The sequence below is a fragment of the Ylistrum balloti genome, unplaced genomic scaffold (genome assembly GCF_031769215.1).
Source record: "Ylistrum balloti isolate Yb309-2 unplaced genomic scaffold, AGI_CSIRO_Ybal_v1 Utg370006, whole genome shotgun sequence".
In the NCBI taxonomy this organism is placed as follows: domain Eukaryota; kingdom Metazoa; phylum Mollusca; class Bivalvia; order Pectinida; family Pectinidae; genus Ylistrum; species Ylistrum balloti.
In genome coordinates, this window is record NW_026782081.1 from 225,162 (window position 1) to 238,906 (window position 13,745).

Below are 13,745 nucleotides of genomic sequence, written 5' to 3' on the forward strand. Positions count from 1 at the left end.
CTCAAGGAATGAATTCACTAGAGCTGAAGGCTAAATTTGTCATGATACAGCAACATAAACATGGATACAAAAAAAGCATTGTCTTGTTATGACCCATGTGATTGCGGTATAGGACAAAGAACTAATTGCACCATGCTTGCGTGCAAAAATGTCATTTGTATTGACCATAAACGACATTAAAATCCAGTTACATGCTTTCAATATACAAACTCCTTTTAGTTCTAATGGGTGTATAGGTCAGACCTAAAGATGTGTTCTTTTAACAAAAAAGATCAAGGTTATTTGTTTCATATGCTGGGTGTTAAAGGTGGCCATTGCTGAAGAAAATGTCTGTTTTGGGATAGAAATGAACAAATTACAAATCTAAGCTTGTCTATTTCATTGAGTTTTGAAAAAATGTTTGATATTGAACAATGATGAAGATATCTGTAAGAGGTTTGCATTTGCATATGATCCAGATGTAAGACAAATTGAAATGTCCATTCTATGATAAGACTGAATCAAACACTACTACCCCCACATTTTGATGCACTCATCATTCTGCTGATGTAGCCTTGTTTTTGATTAACATCATCACTTTCTACATAATGCTTGAGACAGCATTATTTTTAGAAAAGTATTCACCTGGTCAAGCTGGACACTTATTCATCATAAATACAGTTAAGAAAATGAGTATAGACATCTGAAAGCAGTGCCTATTGCTGTGAGAAAAAACCGATTCAACATAATTTTGTATATCAACTGTTAATTGACATATTACATGTATGTAAATTTTGAGTGACAGCTGACAGGATGGAAAAGAACAGTAGTACATGTTTGTATTGTTTTTGTAAGTAATTGTGAAATCTTGCAGTTATGTGAAGGGAAAAGGTAGATTCAAACAGAGAATTTAACATTCCATATACTTAAATATGAAGGGAAAAGGTAGATTCAAACAGAGAATTTAACATTCCATATAAATTCCATGCTGAAAAATCTTCTTTTCTCACTTCATTGTTATTCTTTTTAACCAACATTCCCAAAATCTAAACCAGTTTCAGGGTCTATATTTTAACAGGCAACTCCTTGTGATATCAGCAAATTTATATAAATACACAAAGCGATGTATACTAATGTTCCAGTTTTGGTTGTATATCACTGCAGTCTTCAAATTGCCAAACTAAAGCCAACAGTTTGAATCTGTGGCTGATACATCTTATGTTACCAGTGTGATAATTAGGAAGTGATAAACAGCTGGATAAAAATGGCAGTTTTCTCTTGATCTATGTACATAAAGACATAGTGTCTACCGGATATGCTGGCTTTACTGGGCAACACTTGAAAACATCCCAGCTCTTTGAACCAGGAAATCAAAAATCATAAATATTCCAAAACTCAATTTTGAATTTTCTGGATTTTATATCTCACTTCCTTCTATTTTGATTGGAAATTAACGAAGTACATACAATTTTGATATATATATAAATATATGGGAAACATTCACCCAATTAAAGTTTTATTTACCTTCACATAAAACTTCATTTCTACCCAATGTTAAAATTCACACTATAATACCTATTGCAGTTTTAACATCAAATTTCACCCCAAGCTTTCAACAATGACAAAAGTTTACAGTTTTGACACCAACACTTCTGATATACAATGTACATCAATACTTTTCTTGGTTTGTACTCTGTTACTTCACTTGCTATACAAATCATTATGTGACATCATTATTCAAAAAGACCAGGTAGATAACATTGAAGGAAGTCACACGAGGTAGTAGGGAGTATTTACCTGTGATGGGACAAACAAATATCAACACTTTCCATCCAAAACAGCTAGAACACAGGACATACTGATCCACACTTTAAAACCAAAGAATGAACACATCATGTTGTCCATTTCACATGTTTGTCCTAATGTTGATCCTCAGAAAGTTAAGCAGCGTGTTACACTCGGTGTTCACTATACCCACAAGGCCATATGTTGTAGTCTCACACCTGTAAAGCGTCGTCTACCTGGCCAGGTATTGTTTACCTGTGTCACATGGTACCGACCTCGTCTACGGGATAGCAGATCAATACAGGTGTCGTATATAATCCTTACTACACAGCTACAGCTAAACGTGTCGGTAATTTACTCAGAGAACTTAACATAAGCACATACCTTAATCTTGTACCAGGCTTAAACATCAACAGTAAACTCATAAAACAGGATAGATCAGTACTGGGTACACAACAATAATTACTGATTTATGTATAGATATATATATATATATATATACATAAATTATATATATATATATATATAATTACTGAGGTATATATATATACTAGTATAGATAATTACTGAGATATATATATATACTAGTATAGATAATTACTGAGATATATATATACTAGTATAGATAATTACTGAGATATATATATACTAGTATAGATAATTACTGAGATATATATATACTAGTATAGATAATTACTTAGATATATATATATACTAGTATAGATAATTACTGAGATATATATATACTGGTATAGATAATTACTGAGATATATATATACTAGTATAGATAATTACTGAGATATATATATACTAGTGTAGATAATTACTTAGATATATATATATACTAGTATAGATAATTACTGAGATATATATATATACTAGTACAGATAATTACTGATATATATATATATACTAGTATAGATAATTACTGAGATAAATATATGTACTAGTATAGATAATTACTGAGATATATATATGTACTAGTATAGATAATTACTGAGAGATATATATATACTAGTATAGATAATTACTGATATAATATATACTAGTATAGATAATTACTGAGATATATATATATATATATATATATACTAGTATAGATAATTACTGAGATATATATATATATATATAGATACTAGTATAGATAATTACTGAGATATATATACTAGTATAGATAATTACTGATATATATATATACTAGTATAGATAGTTACTGAGATATATATATACTAGTATAGATAATTACTGAGATATATATATATATATAGATACTAGTATAGATAATTACTGAGATATATATATAATAGTACAGATAATTACTGATATATATACATATATACTAGTATAGATAATTACTGAGGTATATATATATATATACCAGTATAGATAATTACTGAGGTATATATATATATATATAGATAGATAATTACTGAGGTATATATATATACCAGTCTAGACAATTATTGAGATATATATATATACCAATATAGATAATCACAGAGGAATATGTATTTATATATATGTATACACAAGTCTATATATACCAGTATAAATAATTACTGAGGTATATATATATATATATATATATATATATATATATATAGATAGATAATTACTGAGGTATATATATATATATATAGATAATTACTGAGGTATGTATATATATAGATAATTACTGAGGTATATATATATATATATATATATATATATAGGCTTGTTAACAAGACAATGGTAAAACATCTACCTCACTGGAACAGAAATATGATGTTGTATATATATATATATATATATATATATATAGATAATTACTTAGGTATATATATATAGATAACTACTTTAGTATATATATATATATATATATAGATAATTACCAAGGTATATATATATATAGATAATTATTAAGATATATATATATACCTGTATAGATAACTATTGAGTTATATATATATACCTGTATATAACTATTGAGTTATATATATATATACCTGAATAGATAACTATTGAGTTGTATATATATACATGTATAGATAACTAATGAAGTACACATCAGTATAGATCAAAACCCTGAAATGCCTGTGGACTGTAGACCAATACAGGTACAAGTGAAATTTAGACTTAAATATATTTAAGTAACCTCTGCTGCTTGCCATAGAGAAGTGTTAAATGACCAGAAAATGATGTCTATATGCCTAAGTGCTTGTTTGATCTGCTAATTATTGCTCTACACATAAAGCAAGATACATCACAAGTAGATACTGTATTTGAAATTTTGCTCAATCAACTTCATGAATATGTTCTAAGATTTTGAAAAATGCAATGACTTCTGCTCAAATGAAATTGTTTCTCTCCTGCCTATTCCTCATTTCAATATTTTTGATTGCTTATATCATAAAATGACAAAGATATGCCAGAGGTCAATATATAGGTTGCCAACTGTCATAGGTCAAATACCGGTAATCATCAATACCGTTCAGTAGGTCAATATATCATCAGAGGTCAAAGATAAAAAAAGTAATCACTATAGTACACTTATCAGTTAATTATCTTATTTCAATATAAATGTAGAAAATGTCAATATATTGGTCACCAAGGGTTATATATCAAATATGTCATCAATATATATCAATACTATATACTTTTTATTTGCATATCTTATTGCAATGTAAAATTATGCCAAAGATCAATATTGATCATCAAAAGGTCATAGGTCAAATAAATCATCAATGTCAATCAATGTTTGATACCACTGATATTGATGGACTGATCATATTGTTTTATTTCTAAATGTCAAGATATAATTTCAAGTCAAGTTGTAGTTCTTTCAGTTAAGCTGACAATAAACAGTGACTTGTTAGTTTCCTGTCTAATAGTTACATACCAGGTATAAAAAAAAAATTAAAACAAGAGATTACAGAGGTATCTTGGCACCCATAATCATTTGATCTTTTGATTTTTCTGAAAAAGTTGGATCATTTCTGTTTTTTTCCCTTCTTTCCTCAGTTGTTGCTCTTAATTACATGAAAAGTAAAATTCATCTTTAGAAACAGCGATAATAGTCTTCAAATACCACTGCCAAATCCGACATGGTGGTCTGTTAACCCTTTCTGTTTTTCTAATCTGTCAAAAGAGTACAACTAGGGACCAAGAGGAATCTACATATGAACTTAGAGAAAGATCCATCCTGTACTTCTAAAGAATTTTTTTTGTTTTTTCTGATCAATCCCAATAACAATAGGGCACAACTAGGAATATGGGGGATTCATCCAGTATTTCTCCAGAAATAGCAATAACAAGAAATATTTCAGGCCGTCTGGTCTCACAACAGACCACAGACACATGGCAACCCTGGGCTAATGAAAGAGGGATGAAATTTCCTTTGTGTGGCCCCCCACCCCAATACAAATTCTGATAATGATCCTTATACTGAATTCCCTTGATATGGCCTCTAACAGCAAAGCATTACTGTAGTTTGTACATTACAGTGAGAACAAAAACCTACAATTAAAATATTTAGGATTCAACAATTCACTGAAATGATACTAAATTTCATCCACCTCTTCCCTTCCATAATGTGTACATAATGCCATGAAATAAATTCCAAATGATTTTCCAGTTTCAATTAACCTTGTCCACAAACAAAAACTGGTGTCATTTTTCATGTACTCATGATTTTATGGTTTAGGTTAACTAAAAAAACCCACAGAATTACATAACATTAAACACTTCGTTAATATGATTCAATGTTTTTTGTACTGAAGACATACTAAAATGTGTACAAAATTTTTTCATGAAATTAATGATACCTGATAATATGTTTTGTATTTACTAAAAGCTCCAACAAGTATTTGACATCAATTTATCATAAAAATTCAGTATTCATTAAACACTTAATGAACATTTTCTCAATTTTTTGTTGTACATAAATTTCCACAGCAAAGAGTGAAGAATGTGGCCTAAGTTTTACTACTTAGCATGTGAGATGGCTACATAGATTAGCCATGTCGATGTCAGACAGAATCTGCTGATAACTAGGTTGTATAAATGTCGTCTGCTAGCATTGAGCAACAAAGTTCATTTCATTAAAACTACACAGAACTGATTGTAGTCTGTCAACTTAAACAGTGGCAAATGAGATTTATGCCTGCAGCCATTTCATCAAGTAACACATTTATTTTGATGACTTACAAGAAGGGAACAGTAAACAGACGTATGTAGTCAACAGTAAAACCGGAATGGAGGGCTGGGCCCTTTTTGGACATATCACTTCATCACTGGTCTCCGATGACGCAACCCCCACCCACTGGAAGTTGACAACCTGTTATCAATAGGTACTGTATATATGTATAGCAAACCTTAATAATTTACTGTGAATCACTATCAGACATTGCAAAACCAACATATAGGTTGTGTTTCTACATAATTTATGTTCACTAATAAGTTTTTAACATTGAATTTTATCGTCTCATATGATATCATATCATGCGGACTATTTCTTCCGCTGTAAGACTCATAGAAAGCAGTGAACCCCTCCACTGGAAAACTTGCACAATAACCAGGAACCTGATAGCAATGATGTATTCAATCCAAACGATATCAATTTCAATTTACATTGAATACTTTTCATAAAATATCCAGCTAGCTTAATATCTTGACCTAATGAATTTGGGTTCATTGATAAAATAACAGATAAAGATACATTTGATCGAGGTGACCTTGAAAGTGGGTCAATATCATTCACTTGAACGAACTTGTTATCCCTCCAACAGAATAAAGTGAATATCTCTATGAATCTATCATAAACTCTACAACATTTTGCAAAAAAAGGGAAAAATAATTATTTCTCCTTTTTTCTGGTCTTGCAGATAAAATTGGAATACAAATATCATATTAAGCGTTCAAATTTGACGGCTATTTTAAAATAATGTCAGACTGTCCATGATAAATAAGAATCAATAGGGAATTTTTTGAAGGAATAAAGAACTGCAATGAAATAGTTAATGTCACAGGGTATCTTAATTCTAAGTAGATATTGTTGTGACCAAGTTTTGGGTAGTTGACAGAAGTAAATATTTGATCAATTTAGTTTAGATTAAACAATATTTATTCAATATTATCTAATAATTCAATAATACTACACATACATATCACAGCATTACACTGGAAGCAAACCATCCTAGCATACTATAGGACAATAATCTTGATGATAAGCTTTTGGGTAATTGATAATTAGTCTGAAAGTATTGATGGGTCAATTCAGTCAATAATCTTAGCAAATTAAATAGTTTTCTGGCCCAACATATTACACACTACCTTGACACTAAGTTTTTAGGTTGTTTATTAGCTGATTGAAGGTTCTGACACATTTGACCTCTGTTGATCTTGGCAGTTGGTCAATGTAATTCATTAACATAAACTTGATTGATATTTTGTTATATACCTTTTCTTGTCATTGAGATGTTTTTGTGAAAAAGTTGACCATCACAATAATCCTCAAACTCTCATCTAACATCTCTGACCATCACAACAATCCTTACTCTCATCTAACATCTCTGACCATTACAATAATCCTCACTCTCATCTAACATCTCTGACCATTACAACAATCCTCACTCTCATCTAACATCTCTGATCATCACAATAATCCTCACTCTCATCTAACATCTCTGACCATCACAACAATCCCCACTCTCATCTAACATCTCTGATCATCACAACAATCCTCACTCTCATCTAACATCTCTGACCATCACAATAATCCTCACTCTCATCTAACATCTCTGATCATCACAACAATCCCCACTCTCATCTAACATCTCTGATCATCACAATAATCCTCACTCTCTTATATCATCATCACAACAATCCTCACTCTCATCTATCATGTCTGACCATCACAACAATCCCCTCTCTCATATATCATCACAATAATCCCCACTGTCATATATCATCATTACAACAATCCCCACTCTCATCTATCATCTTTTTTCATCCTAACAATCCCCACTCTCATATATCATCATTACAACAATCCCCACTCTCATCTATCATCTTTTACCATCATAACAATCCCCACTCTCATATATCATCATTACAACAATCCCCACTCTCATCTATCATCATCACAACAATCCCCACTCTGTTCTATCATCTCTGACTATTTTAACAATCCCCACTCTCATCTATCATCATCACAACAATCCCCACTCTGTTCTATCATCTCTGACTATTTTAACAATCCCCACTCTCATATATCATCATCACAACAATCCCCACTTTCTTCTAACATCTCCGACCATCACAACAGTCCTCACTCTGTTTTATCATCTCTGATCATCATAACAATATCTACTCTCATCTCTGACCATTTTAACAATCCCCACTCTCATATTATATCATCATCACAACAATCCCAACTTTCTTCTAACATCTCTGACCATCACAACAATCCCCACTATCCTCTAATATCTCTGACCATTACAACAATTCCCACTATCCTCTGAATCCTATAGCAATATCTATGTGTCAATTGTTGTAATCAACCTCAAGAACACATTAATTAAGCTATTATACTACACCTGTTACAAGTCCATGTGTCAACATCTCCAGCCAAGAATTTCCTACAAAGTGTGTGCTACAGGCTATTTATCTAGCGAGGTCACATACTTCCCATGATAACAGCACAGTGCTCCACAACTGAACTACAAGTTTAGAATCTAAAGTTAAACTTTAAATGCCCTAAATAAAGAAAACTTTCCATTCTACTGCCAGTGAAGAAACTAAACTGATTTTTTTTATCACTGCAGTAACCAGAAGACGATGGAGGAGTATCTTCTTAATAGGCAAACAAATTATACCTCTTCCAAAATTTGAAATAATTGGAGCATGACTTTACAAAAAATATACAGCAGGTTTCTATAGCGACCAGATGTAGGCTATAACAGCCAGCCTCCCTAGCACTGGCTGATGAAAGCAGCAGATAGTGACAGCCCTACATTTAATATCATTCCATACACCCAGGCAAGAATCCTAGATAAAACAAGAGGCCTATAGGCCTTAATGGTCATCTGACTATATAGACCATAAATAAATATGATAGAGGCTCAATGGGCCTGTATTGCTCACCTGTTCAACAGCTAATACAGAAGATGTTGTTATTCACAGTGTCAATATCTGTAAAATTTAAATCCTATTCCTCAAGCATGCTACTACACAAAGACCATGATTCAGGACCTAATGCTTGTTGAAGGTTCAAATTTAAATTTCTCAACACCTTTGACCCCCATGACTATGAAAGTGGGTCAAGGCCAATTATTTTAATAAATTTGGTAGCTTTCATCTTATTATGTTACAGAATCAATATCAATAGCTTTGACATTTTGGTTATTAAGAAGAAGCCATACAATGATGGATAAAACATGAATCAGTTGTCCTAACAAGACACTGATGGGTCTGAACGGTCAACAGACTATAATAATATAAGAGCATTAGTAATAGTATTAGGAATGGGTTTTTTTTTTTTCAATATTCCAGCAAATTTTCAGTTCATTGGCACATTGGAACTTGTGATGTTTAAAATGTATTTTTCTAGATAACATTATATTGCATTTTAAAAGGCCATTTCCTCAGGACCAACTCAAAATCATTACAAGCAAATCATCACAAAAAATATTTTAATACCCTCTGACCAAATGGACAATATCTAAATTTGCACCAATCAGAAGCCTCCTACCAGTGGCAATTTTGTCAAATCAGAAAATTGATTCTACAAATGTGCTAGTGACTGCAGTTGATAACCATTTACCAATTTTCAGGATATCAGATAATATCTAAATTTCTACCAATCAGATGCCTCTGTTTGACAGTATGTATGAATATCTTGAACAAATTAGATGATCTGACCACACAGTTACTTTGTACAATGTTTACTTGCAGAAATATACATTATCTTAATTCCAATCCAAGCTGTCTGCATTTATCTCCCTTTAAAAAACGTAAAGTAAATATGTTATTCATATTAAAAACTATTAATTCTCTAATTATAGAACTAAGATTGATCAAAATCAACATTACCAGAATACACTTTCAATCACTTGAAATAGATAGCTCGTTATTTTTATAAAATATTTCATCCCAACTATTTTATTATGCCACACCGGGCTGAAATGATATAAACCTGGGCAGTTATATATATATACACTTAACAAACAAAAAAGTTATCAAGTTACCTTGCCATACACCAAACATTTGTTAATTATGTAGATATTTTTTCAGTTACTAATGTGCTTTGTAGGAATCACTGAATAAGTTGCCAACCTTTTTATTCAAATCAATCGTGTGAAATTCAATGATTGTCTCTTTCAACAAAACCATTTCCATCATTTTACTCAAGAATTTTTCAGTGAATTTCCTAAACAGCTTTCTCACTATCTCAAAACTTTAACACTTGAAAAATCATGATTTGGTTTTGAACTGTATAGATAAATGCAAAGCAACGTCTGTCAAAAGATGACAGGAGAAAGGACTGTTGGCATGCTCCAAGTAGGGACAACAGAAAGCAAGATTGCAAGACAATTTGGTCATTTATGGCAAAATTTTAATGCAACTGCATCAACATCTGACTGTCCCAAGACCAACTAGCACGATGGCTCTTACAGCTATGTAACAATTTTTTTCACTGATGAGTCGATATTTTGTAAGTTGTACAATGATGGGATGCAGCGAGTATGGCGACGTTGGAAGAAACACTTCACAAGACTGCTGTGTAGCAAATGTGACATATCTTGTGGGGGTAGTGTAATGATTCAAGGTTGCATATCTGCTTAAAATCGAACCAGAATAGTCATTGTCAATTTCAATTTAAATCCAATTCAAAAGTATTAGAACAAAATTTAAGCACCTGTCACTGTTCTGTTTTTACAGCTGGGAGCTAGGTCCATTTTGCAACATGAAAATGTAAATGCAATAAGTCCCCCATGTTATTTGAGGACATACCCGGTAATTAGCAAATGGACATAGTAATCTATACAGTAACTTCTGAATTAACACCTTGTCCAACAGTCCAGACCAGACGTATAGATTTAACTGTCAGGCAGGTGACGTTTTTAATGCTACTTGCATGTAGTATGATTGGCTCAATATAAAGCCTATTTGAAAAAATAATTCTGTTATCAGCATTCCGATTTTGTTCTGTAACACCTTTCTGGAAATTCTCAACTTTCATTTTCATCGCCACATAAACCATATCATGTTAGACCTGATATCAGTATCAACTAAATGATAAAATCAAAGGAACTTGGAATGAAATAGCATAGAATAATGTATTCTGGTGTAAATTCATTCAAATGTAGTTGTATGCAACTGACTTGTGAACTCTTTCAGTCTCAGTTAAAGACCATAACACAGGTAAGTTTGGTGACATTGTGGCAATGTAATCCAGGGTACACAATTGTATGTTTGCACAAATGTTCTAAAAAGATTGTGGCAAATGGCAATATGTATATTTGGCAATATGTAAGATTGTGATGCTATAACAGGTGCATTTCAGTGCAGGAAAATCTGTTGATTTAATTGATTGCAGTATGCGAGTTTGGCAATACCTTGCACTGTAGTCATTAGCGATTAGACAAGAGATTGCTAAAAACACATCCAGATATCTTCACAAAATGTATGATGTACTGTTGATCGATTTCAGATGCTTAATATAATTTTGCTTTAACATTACACCTACCTTTATTATCCAAAACTGCTCACATTATCCTTTCCTGGCTTTATTCCATCACTACAAAAAACTGCTCTCTTCATCCATACCAGGCTTCTGTTCCACCAGCTATACAGTTCTCAGCTATATAGTGTTGATGAGATGAAGACTGTGCATTTCAGAGTATATATCGCGATTAAGAAAATAAATTATTCCAGTGCAGCAAATAAACAAATTGAAAGGTTTTTTTTCTTTCTTTTTTTTTCACTTTTCATTGATGTACCCATGCAGTTTTATTTTGATTCATGTATGCTTAATACTGTTACATGAAGCCATAAGGGCTGAAAAACAAAATATTGAAAATTCAGTCACTATCTCACTGTCAATCTATGGTTGTACCACATTTCTTACTGATTGACATAGTATTGAAAATTAGATCTAAGAAACCATATCCCCATAACCATAAACAAGCATTTTGAATTAAGTGGCAATTCTCCAAACTCAGAACTTGTCAAATTGTGGGATGGCCCAATTAAGACAATGAATTTGTCTATCACAAATGGATATCTTGTGCACAAATGCAGGAACACAATATGAGTTATGAAGACAGAACATTAAAACATCTGTGAGGAAAATGAACAATATTTGGGAACTATTCACAGTGATTTCCAAAGGACCCTCAATTTTACGAGTTGTAAGAGTTCAAGGACACATTATATATAAAATAGAGTGTCCTTTGTCAACCTAATCTAATGGGTCAAAATGAAGGTGTGGTGGTAGTGGATGGAATCCTGGATTCGTCAACTGAATATGGCATTAGAAATTTGGCAATAAACAAACAAAGAAAATATACAACAAAGACTTTCATCTCTTACACGGACCTTGTTTACAATTTAAATGGAGAACTTCTTTACACATCAGCTCCCGCACTTTTTGATCATCTTCTAGTTTCACTCTCTTAGCGGCAGAAATATATACATAGCATGTCATTAATGAAGATTTCGTAAGTTGTGGATTAGTTAATTATATGCCTTTTGTGAAAACTTCACCCTTTATATAAAAAAGAGTAAAGTTTTCCGTATTGGGCCCCCACCGCCCAGTTTTCCGTATTGGGCCCCCACCGCCCCGGGGGTTGCACAAAATGATGTCAACCGCCCCGTAACGGGCAACTTGGATACCAGTGAAAACCCATGCCTTGTTTCATGTTATAACTTACCTTCACACCAAAATATCTGAGTTCAGAGGAGAATAAATCACTGCAATGAGAGGATTCATCGGATTTCCGATACATTTCCAGTGCATCCTCATTAACCTTACCGATTAATTAATATGTACAAGTCAACATACCGTGCACAGGAGATACATATACACACCTTTCTATAACGTGACACTGTGTCAGTGGACTAGTTCTAGCTGAGGGTATGTCGCTATTATCTTCCATTTAATACCACGTGTTATTTTTCTGATGTTTTTTTTCCTTTTATAATTCCTGTCATGGAACACTCAGTTGTCATTTGTTGTCGTCGCCATGTTGGCGGAAGTGGTCTCGTTTGTTAGCTGCTCTGTGATTGGCTGATCAGTTATGGGGAAGACAAATGTACGTCCATTTTATTGACCTACGTGTCAGTGCATCTTAGACAAGATATATAAATTTATTGGCCGTCATGCAAATCGAACTTAAATAATTACTTTGAAAAGAGCATTTGGTCACCAAAATACCCATTTTTTTCGCTATGTGTATTGTTATTGTATTGTAATGTTGAAGTTATCGTTCTTTCCAATGACGTAACGACAAAATACCTCTAATTGACCAATCGCTGCAGTTTGCTCGGCAGACACAAGCCAACATGGCGACGATAGTTTGCAAGAGATTGAAGGTGGAAGATGTCCCGACTTGAGATTTGGCGATGTAAGTTGAATGTGCTACTCAGAATGATATTTTCAATGGAACTTTGACATTTTTCTATGTTAAAGGAGTATCAGCTAACTGATTTTTAGCTCATGGAAGAGGGTGAATACAGTGATTATTGATAAACAATAGGCCCTGCACAAACTGAAGCCAGTTTGTTCATAGTCATGCAGGGACATGACCACGAAGGAACCATAGACCAGAGATGTGTCGAAATTCAGTCATGCCGTGTTCATAAACGAAAAAAGCACTACATTTCGGCCGTAATAAATGACAACGAGCGTCGGAAAGCGTCGTCAGAATTTTTTTGATTACTAGATATCATTATGGACGTCAAACGATATCTTATAATATGAGGTTCTTTCCTGTAGGTTT

The 13,745-nt window shown here is 32.5% G+C and overlaps 1 protein-coding gene across 1 annotated transcript in view; it reads left to right on the forward strand.

The window, feature by feature from the left end:
• The first annotated feature begins 13,318 nt into the window (after positions 1-13,318).
• LOC132548133 (G patch domain-containing protein 8-like) overlaps positions 13,319-13,745 on the forward strand; it is a 36,352-nt gene continuing 35,925 nt past the window's right edge. The window contains exon 1 of the mRNA XM_060211953.1: positions 13,319-13,370. The gene's annotated coding sequence lies outside the window, so the exon portion shown is untranslated. The remainder of the gene's footprint in view (positions 13,371-13,745) is intronic.